Source organism: Schistocerca serialis, chromosome 9 (assembly GCF_023864345.2).
Source record: "Schistocerca serialis cubense isolate TAMUIC-IGC-003099 chromosome 9, iqSchSeri2.2, whole genome shotgun sequence".
NCBI classification, from domain to species: domain Eukaryota; kingdom Metazoa; phylum Arthropoda; class Insecta; order Orthoptera; family Acrididae; genus Schistocerca; species Schistocerca serialis.
Genome location: NC_064646.1, coordinates 309,084,830 through 309,090,969, shown reverse-complemented (window position 1 = coordinate 309,090,969; position 6,140 = coordinate 309,084,830). Strand labels below are relative to the sequence as shown.

The 6,140-nt window shown below is 46.9% G+C and overlaps 1 pseudogene; it reads left to right on the top strand.

Moving 5' to 3' along the window:
* Positions 1-1,438: 1,438 nt before the first annotated feature.
* Positions 1,439-1,556, top strand: LOC126420065 (5S ribosomal RNA; annotated as a pseudogene).
* The last annotated feature ends 4,584 nt before the right edge of the window (positions 1,557-6,140 follow it).

Sequence of the window (6,140 nt, the reverse complement as noted above, 5' to 3'; positions counted from 1 at the left end):
CCGGAGATCTTGCTGGCCAGGGTAGTTGACTTACACCTTCTAGAGCACGTTGGGTGGCACGGGATACATGCAGACGTGCATTGTCCTGTTGGAACAGCAAGTTCCCTTGCCGGTCTAGGAATGGTAGAACGATGGGTTCGATGACGGTTTGGATGTACCGTGCGCTATTCAGTGTCCCCTCGACGATCACCAATGGTGTACGGCCAGTGTAGGAGATCGCTCCCCACACCATGATGCCGGGTGTTGGCCCTGTGTGCCTCGGTCGTATGCAGTCCTGATTGTGGCGCTCACCTGCACGGCGCCAAACACGCCATCATTGGCACCAAGGCAGAAGCGACTCTCATCGCTGAAGACGACACGTCTCCATTCGTCCCTCCATTCACGCCTGTCGCGACACCACTGGAGGCAGGCTGCACGATGTTGGGGCATGAGCGGAAGATGGCCTAACGGTGTGCAGGACCGTAGCCCAGCTTCATGGAGACGGTTGCGAATGGTCCTCGCCGATACCCCAGGAGCAACAGTGTCCCTAATTTGCTGGGAAGTGGCGGTGCGGTCCCCTACGGCACTGCGTAGGATCCTACGGTCATGGCGTGCATCCGTGCGTCGCTGCGGTCCGGTCCCAGGTCGACGGGCACGTGCACCTTCCGCCGACCACTGGCGACAACATCGATGTACTGTGGAGACCTCACGCCCCACGTGTTGAGCAATTCGGCGGTACGTCCACCCGGCCTCCCGCATGCCCACTATACGCCCTCGCTCAAAGTCCATCAACTGCACATATGGTTCACATCCACGCTGTCGCGGCATGCTACCAGTGTTAAAGACTGCGATGGAGCTCCGTATGCCACGGCAAACTGGCTGACACTGACGGCGGCGGTGCACAAATGCTGCGCAGCTAGCGCCATTCGACGGCCAACACCGCGGTTCCTGGTGTGTCCGCTGTGCCGTGCGTGTGATCATTGCTTGTACAGCCCTATCGCAGTGTCCGGAGCAAGTATGGTGGGTCTGACACACCGGTGTCAATGTGATCTTTTTTCCATTTCCAGGAGTGTAGATGTGGGTGTATTTAGGTACAACGAGCCGCCAGAGACCGTGGGTCCGTTATAGCAATGCTCAGAAGTTATCGCTGAAATACTTCTGAAAGTTTATCGGTGGTGTTCTGTTTCACCCTGAACAAGACGCTGTTTCCGGCAGTAGATCATGCCAAGGAAGAAATGTTTGATCTCAAGTTACAGCCCCAACTTACCTGAGAGTTTTATGAATGTTCCAATTATAGTGTTCTTGTAACTATGCTGTTACGAAATTCATCATGGTGGTTCTTGTGGTGTTTATGTTGTTTTCTGCCCACTCGTCTACTCGTAATATTGGGTGCCTAGGAAGCCTGCTTTCTCGGATCGCTAAATTCAAGCAAATAGTATTAATAAACTAAATGACAATAGGCAACGGCCTTGCCGCAGTGGATACTCCGGTTCCCGTCAGATCCCCGAAGTTAAGCGCTGTCGGGCGTGGCCGGCACTTGGATGGGTGACCATCTTGGCCGCCATGCGCTGTTGCCATTTTTCGGGGTGGACTCAGCCTCGCGATGCAATTGAGGGAGCTACTCGACCGAGTAGTAGCGGCTTCGGTCAAGAATATCATCTTACGACCGGAGAGCGGTGTGCTGACCCCACGACCCTCCTATCCGCATTCTCCACCGAGGATGGCACGGCGGTCGGATGGTCCCGGTAGGCCACTTGTGGCCTGAAGGTGGAGTGCGTATTCACAAAGGTGTTTTGCAAGCAAATGGCGACATGCAAATAATCAATGTCCTTCATTATACACAATTTCAATACAAGCAAAACAACACAGTTCATAACTCACTGCTGCAGCATTCGTAAGACGGTTCGTCTTCAACTCGGGCTGTGGACAGGCGGAGCGGCGCTTATATTCTCTTCGCCGAGAGGCCGCTGCTGTCTCGGTGTCGTCCTAGAGAGGGGTCGATCAGCGTACTATTGGCTGACGTCGTCTCATAGCCTTCTCTGCTCTTCCGTTCTTGGCCCTCGTGACGGCATTTGACGTTACGCATGAACAGTTTAGTCTGTAATGACTCTAACGCCTGCGACATGTGATACTAAGAGCCGTACGTAATATGATAAAGATTTCACTGCGCGGCCACTCCCGCCGGAGGTTCGAGTCCTCCCTCGGGTATGGGTGTGTGTGCTTTTCTTAGCGTAAGTTACTTTAAGTACTGTGTAACTCTAGGGACCGATGACCTCAGCAGTTTGGTCCCTTAGGAATTCACACACATTTGAACATTTAATCATTTCATTTATATTCTTCTACGTGTAATACTAAAATTGCAGCACTAATTGTGTGAGCATTCAGCTCGCACAGTTATCAACGTAAGCGACTAGAAATACGTCTGTGTCTCATTAATGTATTTCGTAAAGTGCTGATCAGATTATTTTGTAATTCTTATAACATATTGTCATGGAAAAGATGTGGAGTATAGATTACGTGCTGCCCATGTAGCATTTGGACGTCTTACAAAGCGTGTCTTCCTGAATAAAGATCTAACACTGTACACCAAACTGATGGTGTACAAAGCTGTAGTCATTTCCACCCTGCTATATGGTTGCGAAACCTGGACGTTATATTGCTGTGATCTGAAGAAACTAGAACGCTTCAACCAACAGAAGCTAAGACATATCATGAACCTGAAATGGGATGACTTCATATCCAACACGGCTGTTCTTGAGAAATCAAAAATGTATTGGATGGAAGCTCTTATCATTGGGCATCAACTCAGATGGGTCAGACATGTCCAGCGGATGAAAAATGACGGACTTCCACGCCAAATGCTGTACAGCGAAGTGATCACAGGTAAAAGGCCACGAGGTGCCCCTCTTAAACGTTATAAGGATCAGTACAAGAAAAATCTGAAAAACTTGAACATCGATCAGAGTAACTGGTCCAAAATAGCAGAAAATCGAAGTCGCTGACGCTCAGTTACCTCAAATGCCCTTCAAAATTTTGAGTTGGAACGTCGAAGAATGGAGAATGACAAACGCCGGAGACGTAAACTCCTCCAGGCTCAGCCACGTCCTCCACCTTCCGTCAGCTGTAATGTCTGTGGCCGCCTGATCCACACTAGGATTGGATTGCTAAGCCATCAACGACACTTCCACGCCTGAACCGTGACAAAGGAAATCTCAGGAGAGAAATGAAAACTCGGATACGAGTATCAACCGACGAATACTAAAATTGCAGCACTAATTGTGTGAGCCTTCAGCTCGCTCAGTTATCAACATATGCGACTAGAAATACGTCTGTGACTCATTAATGTACTTCGTAAAGTGCTGACCACGTGATTTTATAATTCTTATGACGTATTCTCATTGATGCTTCCAGTATGACCATGATTTTAATTCCAGTGGATTATAAAGAAGGAAGTGCTCATTTTATCTCGCATGATCTTAGCCACAGAGCACCGCCTTTCCGTATTTACAACGTTCCTATACCCATTTCCTTGCAGTTTTTCTGTTTCAACACCGAATTAGTTATTCTTATGTGAATGCATTTCAGATAACCGCAAAGTATACAATTTCAGCACTGGGAGGCAGCCATTACAGAGCAGAGGTGCAGATGAATCCGTCGCACAGTTTTTGTGTCTAAATTAACAAGACTTCAACTTGTGTTGTTATAGTATCTACATGTCTCTCTCAGTTTCAGCTTGCTTGGGCCTCACCTTTGGTCACGTTAGTCTACGTACTGTAATTGGAGGGAATTATGCCAAGAAGTGTGGTTTTGGAGAGCCAGTGTACGTGGTTAAGAGACATACAGCACTTACGCACGATCGTTTCAGTGGCCGTATTATTTATTTATTTATTTATTTAACCTGATCAGACTAGGGCCATCAGGCCCTCTCTTACATCGGACCAGTGTTTCACACATGCAGCATTTCACACATCAGAGTTACATCATGACAATAGTTTAAATAAGAAAATTAGATTACTCTAGTGACAATATGAATAAAGAGTAATGACTAAGACTTAATAAAGTAAATGCTGGGAGTATTTTACAACAGGTGCTATACATACAAATTATGATAAAAGCAATAATAATAACAGTAAAAAAATCAAATAATAATGATAAACATGAGAAAAATTGGCAATAGTAATGAAGATATGTGCAGATGTACATTAATATCTTGGTGCGTAAAGTAGATGTTGGCTAGTATAGCGAGTTTTGGGGAAGGGAGATTTAAGGAGGGGGAAAGAGGGAAGTAATGAGGTGAAGTACATTCACGTACAGAGGAAGGCATTACTGTTGCTTAAGTAGATACGTCATTGACTGTTTTTTGAAGCCCGACATGTTTTTAAGTTCTCTAACATAACAAGGGAGGTTATTCCAGAGTCTGGTTCCCGCTACTATAAAGGACTTGGAGAAGGTGACTGAGTGATGCAGTGGAACAGAGAGGATTTTATTATGATAGGAACGTGTGTTTCTGTCATATTATAGTAGAGAACAGTACACTTGCAGCTTTCAGTATGTAGATATCGATGTAAAGAGTTTCACTATCCATAGGAAGAGTTTCACTGTGACGGCAATCGGAATCGAAGTTACTGGGTTACAAAGAGAGGAGACCTAAGACAGCACATTCGAGGAAGGTGCGCGCGTGGAAACCCGGTGTCGGACTTTGGTTTTGTGGCTGTGGCGTTCGCTGAAGTCGTTCACTGCTCTGCCTCTGACCTTGGCGCTCTCTGCGGGCCACAAGTCTGCCGCCACTCCACTGCATTTACATTTTTCCGCTACGAGAATTACATGCCAGTTTAATGTGTCTTTATCTTTTCAGTTGACCTTATCTACCTTGGCAACAAAGATACGCCAGAGGTATATCAATAACTTATTTTAACGTCTGTTAACTGATAATTATCTTCACTACCGTACCATCAGAAAGAAAGAAAGGAACGAGAGAGAATTATATCTGTTGGGTTCTGCCGCCGACTTCTAAATGCTGTTCAATTGTGGTACTTGTCCTGTTCCCAGGCGGTCTGGAATATTCATTCTACAGAAATGCACCTCTTTTATACGGAGCGTAACCAAAAAGGTACGGCCACTCTTTTAGGAGCTATTCCTCACAAACATAAGACGGCCATTCTTAAATTAATGCCTCCCATTGATTTTCATGGAAACTACACTTAGGTGAGAAAAGTCATAAGGGTACTTCCCTATATCGTGTCGTACCTCATTTCGCCCAAAGTACACTACTGGCCATTAAAATTGCTACATCAAGAAGAAATGCAGATGATAAATGGGTATTCATTGGACAAATCTATTATACTAGAATAGACATGTGATTACATTTTCACACAACTTGGGTGCATAGATCCTGAGAAATCAGTACCCAGAACAACCACATCTGGCCGTAATAACGGCCTTGATACGCCTGAGCGTTGAGTGAAACAAAGCTTGGAAGGCGTGTACAGGTACTGCTGCCCATGCAGCTTCAACACGATACCACAGTGTCACCAAGAGTATTGACTGGTGTATTGTGACGAGCCAGTTGCTCGGCCACCATTGTCCAGACGTCTTCAATTCGTGAGAGATCTGGAGAATATGCTGGCCAGGGCAGCAGTCGAACATTTTCTGTATCCAGAAAGGCCCGAACAGGACCTGCAACATGCGGTCGTACATTATCCTGCTGAAATGTAGGGTCTCGCAGGGATCGAATGAAGGGTAGAGCCACCGGTCGTAACACATCTGAAATGTAACGTCCACTGTTCAAAGTTCTGTCAATGCGAACAAGAGGTGACCGAGACGTGTAACCAAGGGCACCCTATACCATCACGCCGGGTGATACGCCAGTATGGCGATGACGAATACACGCTTCCAATGTGCGTTCACCGCGATGTCGCCAAACACGGATGCGACCATCATGATGCTGTAAACAGAACCTGCATTCATCCGAAAAAATGACGTTTTGCCATTCGCGCGCCCAGGTTCGTCGTTGAGTACACCATCGCAGGCGCTCCTGTCTGTGATGCAGCGGCAAGGCTAACCGCAGCCACGGTCTCCGAGCTGATAGTCCGTGCTGCTGCTGCAAACCTCGTCGAACTGTTCGTGCAGATGGTTGTTGTCTTGCAAACGTCCCCATCTGT